This window comes from Protopterus annectens, chromosome 4.part0 (assembly GCF_019279795.1).
Source record: "Protopterus annectens isolate FY-2018-M chromosome 4.part0, PAN1.0, whole genome shotgun sequence".
Classification (NCBI taxonomy): Eukaryota; Metazoa; Chordata; order Ceratodontiformes; family Protopteridae; genus Protopterus; species Protopterus annectens.
In genome coordinates, this window is record NC_056733.1 from 995443559 (window position 1) to 995456686 (window position 13128).

Below are 13128 nucleotides of genomic sequence, written 5' to 3' on the forward strand. Positions count from 1 at the left end.
CACTATATTTTCCTAACTGACTGAATAATTACTGTTCCCTAGTTACTTACTAAAGCAAGGCAAATAGAAGAATGTCTTTGTCAGGTCCCAAAAACAGTCTGCACACCTCACGTCTCTCATTAGTATTCAAATACAATTTCAGAGCAGGCTACAGAATGACATCACATTTGGTCACCTGACTCACTGGTTCCCACACTACCCTTTCACTATAAACATACAGAACTTTAGCTAAGGTTTATTACACCATCTGGAAACTTAAAACAATTCCAACACTTCAATCCTTCCTGCAAAAACTAGCAAGCTATTCTCTGGTACCCCAGGGTAGCACAAACATTGCATCTCTGACTGCATTCAGACCTGTGAGATAAAATCTTTATAGCCTAAAGCAAGTCATTTAATTTCAGGTATTTTTCTTAAAGTCAGCTGGGCTGAGCTTAACCCTGTCCCTTCCAGTATCCTCTGTTAAAATACATATATTTATTTAGTTACAATACAGTCTGACGTGCATGTATATTTATTTTCTGTCCAGCAAGACCCACTATTGATACATTTTTAACACAGGCAACTTTACAAATATATTTTTAACACAAGCATCTGTACAAATCAGTTTTATATTCAAATGACATATAATTCTTTACAAAGCTCCAGCTTGTTATGCTGATATATGTTACACACACACTGCCCTACTCTCCCTGGCACAGCTGGCACTACCTCACATCACAGAATGTAAAATCAAAGGAACAACTTGTGCTTATAGGTTGAAATACAAAGAGGAATCATGTAAGGTAAAAACAAAAATTACCAACAAAGTAGCAATATAAATCACTTTAATGTATACAAAGATGGTTAAGTGCTTTCATGGATGCAAGCCACTTATTCAGACCATATAAAAACATTTTAAAAAACAATCATATTTAAACAACAATTCAACTAATCAAAGCAGACAAAAAATATGATCTTTGCTATACGCAGCATAGTATCCATTCATAAAAACCTCCATCCATGAATAACCTATCAATCAAATTAGCATATAAGAGCACATGATCTTAATATCAGCTTGACAGAGAGAAATTTGTTCAAGCCATGAAATGGATCTGCTTTTAAATGCCCAATCCATCATAGCTCATAACATTCAGTTCTATTTTTAAGATCACCACCCCTAATGTACACATTTAAAACTTCCAAAGCAGTGAACTTACACAAGCCTGAATCAATGACATGTCTAGCTAAAGGGCTATTAAGCTTCCTGTTTTGAATATCACCTACATGTTCTAAAATTCTTTCTTTAAATTGTCTATTTGATTTTCCTACATAAAAACAATCAGAATATTAGCATTTAGCATAACAAACTATATTAGGTATTTTACAATCAGCATAAAAATGTAAATTAATACTATAGCCAAAAGAAGGATGTTTGATGTACTAATCTATGAACCTAGGATAGAATTAATAGTCCAAATAAAATTAATAGCTCTGATGTAGGTGCCTATAACAAAGTTTACATTTCAATGATTGATTGTGAAATAAAAACCTAGGTTCAGCACCTTGCACCCTTTTAATATTGTCATCAGTCATTAAAATTATTCAATTATTCTTTATTATATCTCAATGTCTTTATTACTGGAATATGTCAGTGCCATACGGGAACAAGAGATAGCTAATTGAACAATGAGTCAAAGACTTGTTCACTTCAGTAAAGAAAAGTCTGGCAACAGAGTCTCTAAAGTAAGCAAACAACTAAAGCAGCTTTCGGTGCTTCAGCTTTGGAATGTCCTCTAACTCATTATAGATAGTATCTAACACCTCAACTGCATCATTATCCTCATTATGTCATCTCATGGTCCTCAACAACTGACCTTTACCAATGTTCCCAGACAAATATCTGGGGTGCATACTTGTTTTGTGTGATATGTTGTTCTTCTTACATGGCTTCTTGTTCATCTTAGTAGCTATCTTTCCCAGAGCATCTATACCAACAGTAACATCTAAAAACTCAATGGACTCATTGGACTAACTATAAATGAAATGTGAAAAAGAAGTTGTACTGTGTAGGTACTCCACAAATGAAGATAGATCATCTCAAGTACCTTTTCATAGAAGAAAAATGTCATCTACAAAACATCTGTAATAACAGATATACTAAACAAGGGGGTTATAACAGATATACTGAACAAAGGGATCATCATTGTAGACATAATTAAGTCCCCACTGTACCAGGACTAAGTATACATATGCATTAGCGCAAACTGTGCCCAATGCTATACCAATGCACTGAAGTTAAAGGGTCTATATTAAAATTGCGAAAGCTTACGTTCACAAATCCACATTAATCGACACATAAATGTCGAAATCCAAAAACAGAGAAGAACGAAATATGTGAAAATCACAATGTTGAACGTATTCCTGGAAGCAACAGTACCATACAGGTAAGGTAAACCCAACAGAACAAACCTAAAGCAAAACACTTTTACAATGTTTTTGCAGGGGGCAAGCCCCCCTGCACCCACCACAACTCCTCTACTTAAATATACCAACTCCAAGATGGCACTACAGTGAGGAAAAGGATTTATTTCCTCATTCCCATGATCACCCTGCTGGCCAAAAAAAAGGACGTTCGACATTCCAGATTTGCTTTTTTCGCTCTTTGCTTTTTTAGGCCTTTGACATTTATGTGTCGATGAATGTGGATTTGTGAAAGTAAGTTTTCACAATTTTAATATAGACCCGAAGTTAAAACTCATTCCCAAAAATAAAAACATTGTTTTCAAGAATCAGCTCAAGAAAGCCACACAGAAACTTGACCTTAATGGTAGAAAAATCACTGCAACATGTGAGAAAAGCTCTAAAATTCTCTACACCAAGATCATTTGGTATTACTGTAAAAAGTAAGATGATGTCAAGAGTAACAAGAAATAAGTCATCATCAAAACTCATGCCACTACACCAAGCATATAGGTCTTGCAAAAAACTCATAGTATCTCAATACATATAAAAGACCATCTAAAACTGGTCTAGTAGTTTTCTCAAAGAAAATCAATAGGGGCTCTGTAACCCAACCACAACTAGAAACAAGAGGACACATGGGGGGGGTACCTCAAGTTCTTATAGAACTTTGGCAGGTTATAGAGAATCAGAATAACCGGGTACTCAATAGAACAGTAATTATACATATCCAATGATATCAGATCAGTCATATGAAGATCATATATATAGAAATCAACTTTATTGATCAGGCCTTCAACTTGATCTTTATGTAGATGCATATATGTAAGTTCATATTGTAACATTTCATTTATCTTACTCAGATAATGCTGTCTGTTCATAAGGACCACACCTCCTCCATTATCTGCTGGTCATACCTCCAGATATATGGTTTCATGCCCTCAAAGTTTCATATTCAGCTGGAGTCAAATTATGAAATTAAACATTAGTCTTATGTTTAAGAGCCTGTCAAAGTTCATTATGATAAAGATTAGTGAAAACCTCAACCAGTGGATGTGTAGCTGGTATGTAGGAACTAGGTTTCTTAAAGAAATATACCGTCTTTGTATACCTTAAAGTGATTTATATTGGCGGTATGTTTGTCATTTTTGTTTTTAACTTACATTGTTCCTCTTTACATTTCGACCTTTACCCACAAGCTGTTCCTTTGCTTTTGCATTCTTTGTTTCTTGATCATTTGTGGGACATGGCAGGAGAACATCACCCTGAAGTTGAATATATTCATAGTAAAGCTACAACATTGAATACTGATCACTTACACCACCAATTGTCAATGGATATGAACCTGTTAATACATATGACAGCTGATTGTTCATAGGTAGGTACTAGGCTATCTGCCCGAGGGCATTTATAAGCCTAGCCAGAGTGTGTCGGCTTTCACTGCCCCAATGATTAATTAACTGAGCTTCTGTCAAGCAGAACCAATGAAGTGATCCCAGGGGTGTGTTTTCTGTTACCCATCCACTCATCAAAGTTTCTCTTGAAGAGTAGAATGAAAAGAAAACCACTCAAGCAATTGCTGCTCCACACACTTTAATATTATTAAACGTTACAAACTTGTCCAACGCTTTTCGTCTAACTCGATGGTTAGACTTCCTCAGATAAACTGGCAAACATCAGTCATTTGATACAAACTTATTTAAATAGAAAACCTGTAACTCTGTAACTCAAATTTTTAACACAATAATACATTTTAGGCATTAAAATCAATAGAGTTTAATTTATTTATTTATTCTAGTCGATATTATTACATGTTGTTGATTTTATAAATGAAAATAGTTGTGTCACTTTAAGAAAATTAAATACTGATTTGAATTTTGGCTGAAGGTTTGCTATTTAAATAAGTTTGTATCAAATGACTGATGTTTGCCAGTTTATCTGAGGAAGTCTAACCATCGAGTTAGATGAAAAGCGTTGGACAAGTTTGTAACATTCAATAATATTAAAGCATGTGGAGCAGTGATTGCCTGAGCAGTTTTCTTTTCTTTCTGAGTTTCAGTTTGTCTTTTTGTAGTGTTTTCGGCTTTTGTTCTGCTATGGCAAATAATTCGCTGGATAACACGCCTGTTATTTTTAGAGATACGCATGAAGAAGAAAGCAGATCTATGCATTAATTAAGCATATTGGTACACCTCCTCTCACAGAAATTGGACAACATGAATGAGAGGTTGGATGTAGTGGTGGCAGCGCAACAGAAGTGTAAGCAGCAGGACCGAATGGTCATAACAGTACCAGCGCAGCAGAGGCAAGAAGAGCAGAGGAGTATGCCTGCTTTATCTTTGGAGCAGGTGGGTTGAAATGATATTATACCAGGACAATGGACAGAGCAAATAGGCTCTGTACAGCACATAATCACAGACTCTCGTTCGGGGCAGCAAATACAACAAATATATAGGTCAAATACACATAATAACAACAGCAATAATGGGGGGTGTGATGCTGTGGATAGAAATGAGCTAATAACCAGCAACGTGCCTCCAAAGCAAATACAACAGCAGGACTTGCCAAATATAACCAGTCCAGTGGTTAACCTGAAAGATTGGTTATCAGCACCCACAGGCTTGTGGGAAAATAATAATTTAAATAACAATGCTTCTCATGATAACGAATCGGAGATACCTGTTTCTGAACTATTGAACTTGTTGGACTCAAATATGCTGAAATATAAAAAGCTTAGTTTAGAAATTGAATATTTCCTGGAATGTTTGAAACTGGAAATAGTTCCAAAGGGGTTTAGAACCTGGAGATATCCTATGGGATTGATTCCCGGTTCACCTTTCCATCAGGATTTAATCAAGTTTTTCAATCAACATGGAATGAACTTGTTGCAAGTAATGATTAAACATTACTCAATAACAATGAAAGATTTGGAATCTAATATAGAGTCTATAGATAAACAAATCAAAGAACATACTGATTTTATAAGATATATGTATGAGTACCAACGTTGTTTCCAAAGTATTGAACAACATTTGGAAAAAATAAGATCCATCAAAATCAAGAAACTCCAAAGAGATCAAGCTCATTATAAAGCAGGGACAGCGTACCCTACACTACCGACGGCACAGATTCGGATCAATTATCAATCACCTAATACCAGAGAAAGTGATGAGACAGCGGCTACATATAAGATAACTTCAACATCTGAAGATGACCCACAGCAATCTGTGACACATGTTAATACTCACAGAGATGTTGTACAAAAAGACAACATAAGAAGGAGTGATAGAATAAGGGAACGCAATAATAAAAATAACAATGATAATAAGGAGCAAAATAATAATCAACAAGCATCCACCTCCAACCCCAGGCAGGGTTTTCCACGACAAAACCAGAAGAAGCAATGGAACAGGAGGAAGAATCACAATCACAAGAGATAATAATATGGAATGCAGAATTAAAGGCATTGGTAGTAGTTAAAAATACACAACAAAGATTTTATAATATATAACTTTTCTTCGTTTAATGTCACAGAAAAATTAGCCAACATTCTGGCAAAGGGATTAACCTTTGTACCATCTGACAAAATGAATATTGCCCAGACCATTTGTGGCATTAAACTTTTTGTTAGAAAGTTGAATCCCAGACAACTTCTAGGAGCTCACAACTCAACAATTAATCCTTTAAGAGTAGCTAGTTGCTTCAATCCACCTTTGCGCACTACACTTCACACTTTTGAGAAAATGTGTGAAATAGACTTGAGGCAACTGGATCAACAAAGGAAGAATTATCTGTACAATCTATCTAAAGATGAGAGAGATAACATCAATTTGTTAACATCTGTCAATGTAAGAATTATGAACCCAGACAAGGGAGGGGGGCTTGTAATCATGGACATACCGGATTATAACAATAAGATTAAAGAACTTTTAACATCAGATTGTTATGAAGAATCCTCACTCAATGAATACAACAGTTCCAATCAATTCATCAAAAGTTTCCTGAATGAACTTTTCATTGAGGCAAGGATTGATTCACATGTTTTTAATTACCTCATGATGGAAGCCCCGAGAGTACCAACTATGTTTGGAGTCCCTAAAATCCACAAAAATATCAACAATTCACCATTTAGACCAATAGTAGACGGTAGGAGATCCTCCACATAGGCTTGTGCTAAGTTTGTGGATGGGATTCTCAAGAAATACGTAATAAGGGATGAGTGGATAGTGAAGGATTCATGGGATTTTTTGGAAAAAATAAACAACATGGATTATCAACAAGAGAACAATTTCATCACAGTAGATGTGAAGGAACTTTATACTAGCATTTCCCATCAGCAGGGTATGGATTGGGTCACAGCAAATATGCGACAAAAAATGCAGAACCAGATGAAATAGCCCTAGTAGGAGAACTATTGGACATAATCATGCCTTATAACTTCATTCCCTTCGAAAACCAATTTTATAAACAAAAGAAAGGAGTAGCGATGGGATCCCCATGTGGATCGAGCTACGCTAATTTAGTGATGTCTTATTGGGAGAATAATTTTGTATTTAATAATGATTTTCTCAAAAATGCAATAACCTTTTATGCTAGATTTATAGATGACATCTTTATAATTTTTCATGAAGATGAAAGACTAACAATAGATATTGTAAACATGTTCAATGAGAGTACAGATTTTTTAGAATTCACTCATACCTATAATGAAGAATCTGTATCTTATTTAGATGTAATGTTGAGTAAGAATAGGACACAAGGAGTGTACGAAGCAAACATCTTTAGAAAACCTACCTATTCTAACAAATTCTTACACTTCTCTAGCGCACATCCTATGCATTAAAAATGTTGGTGTTCAAAAGCTCCGCGAATGATCATAACAGATGAAAATTTTGAACAGGAATGCTTAGGATTAAAACAGATGTTCCTTAATAGAGAATATCCCAAGCACTTTTTGGACCCCATATTGGAAGAAGTTAAAATAAAAAGAGCAAATGGACATTTTAGACCCATACTAAAGCAAAACGATTCTTGCTTCCATAAAGATGGAGTCCAGCCCATGGAACCATCGCAAACTTTATAAAGGGGATGATCCAATAATGAAGACTTTAATTTGGCATGTATATTAAGATTCTCTCTAGACTTTGTTAGCATTAAAGAAATTATATTGAAGAATTGGAATATACATAATGATGATTACACTTTAACATCTAAATTAGGTTTAGCACCTAAGGTTATATGGAAGAAAGGCTCTAACTTTAAAGACATATTTCAAAAATATAACAATGCCAAGCTGATAGCCTTCAATAGAGGGATGGGACAATGTGGTAATTGTCCATACTGCCATTATATGATCCCAGGTATAACAACAGGGATCAATGGAATTAAAATTTACATTAAGGGTAAATTTAATTGTAATTCCAAAGGAATTGCTTATTTAGCTACCTGCCAGGGGTGTCCGTGTTTTTATATAGGAAAAATGGAGCGAAGGTTAAGGGACAGAGTATGCAAGCATTTGAGAAGCATCAATTTACATAAGGAGGACAATGCCTTAGTGAGGCACATTATGGAATATCCTGAACACAAATTTTGTTTCAAAGTAATACATCAAATTAAGCAAGAAATCAGAGGGGGCCCTTTTAATCTACTATTGGAGAAATGTGAACTTTTATGGCAAATCAAACTTAATGCTTTCACATATCCAGGTCTTAATGAGAAATGCTCCCTTATGTGCCTGTTAAAACTCAGAAGTTTAGAGAGGTAAATCCTAGGTTTGTCTAACTTTGATAATAGAATATCCATACATACAGCAATTAATCAGAAGAAGTATCTGTAGAATTGGTTAATTTTGAATAATATCTAGAAACCTGTATCACAAATATTTTAAATATTGAAATACATAACATAAACAATATAAATAAATACATATCCTCTCTCAACAAGAATGTATTAGATTTATATTTGGTTTAAATCAATGGTAATATAACGTTAAATAAATCACCTCTAACTGTTTTAATTTAATACAATTTTATATGATTCTAATTATTTTATGAATTGCTTTGTGAAAATGTTTTTTTTCATAAATAGTTCATCAATTATTAATATCAAATAAATTATTTTAATAATTTAGTATCAAAGTTTATTGTACACAGCTTAGTGTCTTAAAAATAGACCGCTTTCTTGATGAAATACTATGCATCAGTATTTAGTTATTATTATTTTTAATTTTTTCATTTTTTAATCTGTAACTCAAATTTTTAACACAATAATGCATTTTAGGCATTAAAATCAATAGAGTTTAATTTATTTATTTATTCTAGTCGATATTATTACATGTTGTTGATTTTATAAATGAAAATAGTTGTGTCACTTTAAGAAAATTAAATACTGGTTTGAATTTTGGCGGGCTTCATAGTGAAGGTTTGCTATTTAAATCAGTTTGTATCAAATGACTGATGTTTGCCAGTTTATCTGAGGAAGTCTAACCATCGAGTTAGACGAAAAGCATTGGACAAGTTTGTAACGTTTAATAATATTAAAGTGTGTGGAGCAGCGATTGCCTGAGCGGTATTCTTTTCTTTCTGAGTTTCAGTTTGTTTTTTTGTAGTGTTTTTTCTTGAAGAGTGTTAGTGAGGGGCTCTGCCTAATGTAGTTAGGAATTTTGTTCCAAAGCATGGGGAGTCTCTGTGGCAGGAATCTATCCCTCCAGCTTGTTCTGTTTATTGTTGTGGTGAGGTTTAGCTCACTAGAGCACATGGATTGCAATTTCTTTAGGTGAAGCATGTCTATCAATTTTGAGTTGGACATGGCTTTGTAAGTCAGGCAGAGATTACCTCTAAGTAAGCAATATGCCACTAAGTACAGCCGGAGTTTTTTTCAGTCGGTCTGCATAGGACATATGCTTGAGGCCAGTAATCCTCTTGGTGAGGTACTTTTGTGGTCTTTCCAGCTGTTGGAAGTGTCTTGTGAGGTACATCCCAAATGGGGCATTGTACTCTATGATGGGTCTGATGAGTGATGAGTAGAGGGGCACTATAAACCTCTTTATTTCTAGATGTGAACCCTTTAGTAATTAGATGGGCCACATAGAAGGATTTCCTAACTACTTTGGCAATATGATTGTCAAAGGAGAGATTACTATCTACCTGGGTCTCCAGATCTCTTATTACCACTTCTGTATTACGGGGGATGCCACCTATGTGGTAATTTGTGGGTGTTTTGTTTTTCCCAAATAGGATGACTATGCATTTCTTGGCATTTAGCTTGAGGCCATGACTTTCTCACTGGGTGTCTGTCTCAGTAAGGCCCTTTTGGAGGATGTCCATGTCAGCCGGAGAGTCAATTATTGCTCCCAGTTTGCAGTCATTGGCGAACTTGGTTAGCCATAGTTGTCCTGTGTTTGCCTGTACTTCTGAGAAGTATATGCCGAACAGTAGGGTCCCAGGACTGAGACTTGTAGGATACCACTTGTGACTGGTTTAGAGTCGGACCTGGAGCCTGCTATTCTTACCATGTGAGTTCTGTCTGTAAGCCAGATGGCAACCCATTTCATGATGTAGGTGTTTATGTTCAGGTTGGTGAGTTTTTCTGTAATACGCGAGTGGGGAATGGTGTCGAAAGCCTTGACAAGGTCCCTTAACAAAGCCGAACTGGGTCAGGTCAAGTGTTTGGATGTTCCCAATGTCCTTGTTAATGAGTTCCATGATGATGTGCTCCATAAACTTGCAGACCAGGCTAGTCAGGCTTATGGGGCAATAGTTACCAGGGTCAGTTGTGGCCCCTCCTTTGTGGAGCACAATAACTGTTGCTGTGCACCATTCTATAGGCATGTAGCCTGTGGAGAGGCTGAGATTGAACAGCGTGTTTAGGTGGGGGGGTTAGTTCATTCTGTAGTTCGTGCAAGACACAGCCTGGGACACCATCTGCCCCCTATGACGCTGTGTTTTTGGCTCTTGAAAGGGCTGTTTTCACCTGTGCGTCTGTGATTTCCATGACACTACACTTTTCTGGTATTGTTGTGGGCCCTTTTGGGGGTGAGAGGGGGTTGACGTTTTGCACTGAATCTATCTGCCAGGATGTTGGCAATATCAGTAGGTAAAGTATATTTTGTGCTATTTTGCACAAGCTCAGTGCATATCTGCGAGTTGCCACTTAGATTCTTAACATAGCTAAAGAAGGCTTTGTGGTTATCTTTTGTATCCTTGGCTATTTTTCTTTCGAAGTTAGCCTTGGATGATTTCATGAGGGACCTCAGTTTCTTACTGATACTGATCAAGGATGTCTTCCCTTCTTGGGATTTGCTTTTTTTCTAAACTCGTTTCCTCCTTCTATTGTGTAGCCTGTTTATGGCAGGAGTCCACCAGACTGGTTTCCTTTTCTTAGAGGAGTGAGTCTTGGTTTTGCTAGGGATGGCATGATCCATGCATCTTTGTAGGTGCTCATAGAGTGCATTTGTAAAGGTCTCTGCATCTTGGGCAGCATTATCCTTTATTGTGGGGGCTGTGAAACATACCGCCTCTGTCTTAAGTAAGGAGAAGTTTGCTTTAGAAAAGTTTTTTACTGTGGTTTCCTTCATTGGGGGTGGTGGTGGAGTGTGGACATCCAGAGTGATTAGTATATGGTCTGATCTAACCAGTGACGGGTTGACCTCCAGTGTGGAACACCTGTCACCCATGTTGGTGATGACCAGGTCCAATATGCTTTCACCTCTGGTAGGGGAGTTTACCAGCTGATCCAGGGCATTTGAGTTGATGAATTCCAGGAAGTGCTGGGCCTGGGAGTTTGTACTCGAGTAGTTTTCCCAGTTAATGTTAGGGTAATTGAAATCGCCCAATATCAGGGTGTGCGGTAGGACCTTCAAGTTTTCCATTGTCTCCAGAAAGGCAGAGTGGTGGTCATGGGTCATGTAGGGTGATCTGTATCAGGCCACAATTTGCATTGCAGATTTGCCAGATGTTAGTTGCACATGGATGCTCTCAAAGGTATCATGCTGCGCCACTAACCTGGAGGTGTAGGTATCCTTGATGAATATGGATACACCCCCTCCTTTTGTCTTTTGCTCCCTGTTCTGTGGCCGAAACATGTGGTATGAGTTGTAGCCCGGTAGTGTTGGGGTGCTCTCTGGAGCTTTGAACCAGGTTTCAGTTACTGCACAGATGTCGACATTCTCCATACTGAGGAGTGTTTCGAGCGCAGGCATTTTGATATTTAAACTCCTGGCATTGAGTAGCATAATCCTCAGTTTTTTGTTAATTGTGCTGTTTACAGAGGTGGGTTTGACTTTTGAGCCTTGCCTAAAAAAGGCACTATGGGGGCAGCAAGAGTCTTGGCCAGCTTTCGAAAGCCTGGGGATGATAAGTGCAAACCATCTCTTGTGAAGCAATGCGGCTTGTCAAGCATGTCATCCCTGGCTGACAGACACTGGATCCCCCTTGAATGATACCAGAAGTTTAACCAATTGTTGAAATTGATCATTTTTTCTTTATACTGAGGTATCATTCTTGGTGAGGGCAGGATGCTACTCAGGGTTAGGGTCATACCCACCTGGGCTACAAGATCAGAGAGCTCTTCCATGTTTCTTTTCATGTAGTCTAGAGAGGTATGGCTCAGGTCATTCATACCAACATGAACAATGACAGAGTCATATTTGTACTTGTTCTGGAGTGACCTGAGTGCTTGTGTTATGTGGTGGATTCTGGCTCCCGACAGGCAGCTAACAGTAACCTTCTCCTTGTCCAGCCTAGTGAGTGGGACGTCAGTGTGCCTGACTATAGTCACCTATTACTAGTGTGTTAGGTATGTTATTTCGCCTTAAGGGCTGTGATTGTGCAGCACACTGATTTTGTGTTTTATGGGGTCTATATCAGATGAACGAAAAATCTGTTCATCGAATACATAAAGATCGAAGCTTTACAGACATCGAAAATGGTATTGTGGGGTCTCAGTCCAGTGACGGTTAGGATATTTGCCCTTTTCTCACTGTAGTGTGATCTCAGAGTTAGAATATACATTTAGTGGGGTAGTGGGGGGTGCAGCCCCCCACAATACCATTTTCGATGTCCGTGACATTTTGATCATTACGTATTCGAAGAACAGATTTTTCATTCATCTGATATAGACCCGTTTTATGTGTTGTCTGGTTTGTGATGGGAGGTGCAGGTTGTTTGGGTGTCTGCTTTGTAGGTTTCTGATGCATTTTCAGGTTTTTATTTAGAACCTCTGAGTATGATTTTGTGCATTTATGTGTATTTTTTGCCAATGCTGGTTTAGTAGGTCTATGTTTGGCTGGAGGTGTGGTGCAAGTGTTAACCTTCTCCTCTGGACTGTCTGTTCCAGTCTTGGGTGGAGAGAGCGTAGCCTCCAGTTTGGCTGTATAAATGTATCTCTCGCATATGTTAGTGTTTTGTGGCAGGAGGAGAGGGTTGTCTGTGTGCGTTTCTATTACCATATCGTACAATTTAAATAGCGAACGCTAATTCATTGTACCTAAAACATCTAAACCACAAAATAATGAGCATTCAGAACAGCAAATGTTTTCCCAGGGAAAAAATTTGCTGTTCTGAAACACAAACACACAACACAAGCACACCAAAATAAATAAACCACACGTATACACTTAAAAAAAACATAATTCTAACCCTACACTACTACCTATCCACTCACCTTAACCCAACCCTAACCCTAAAG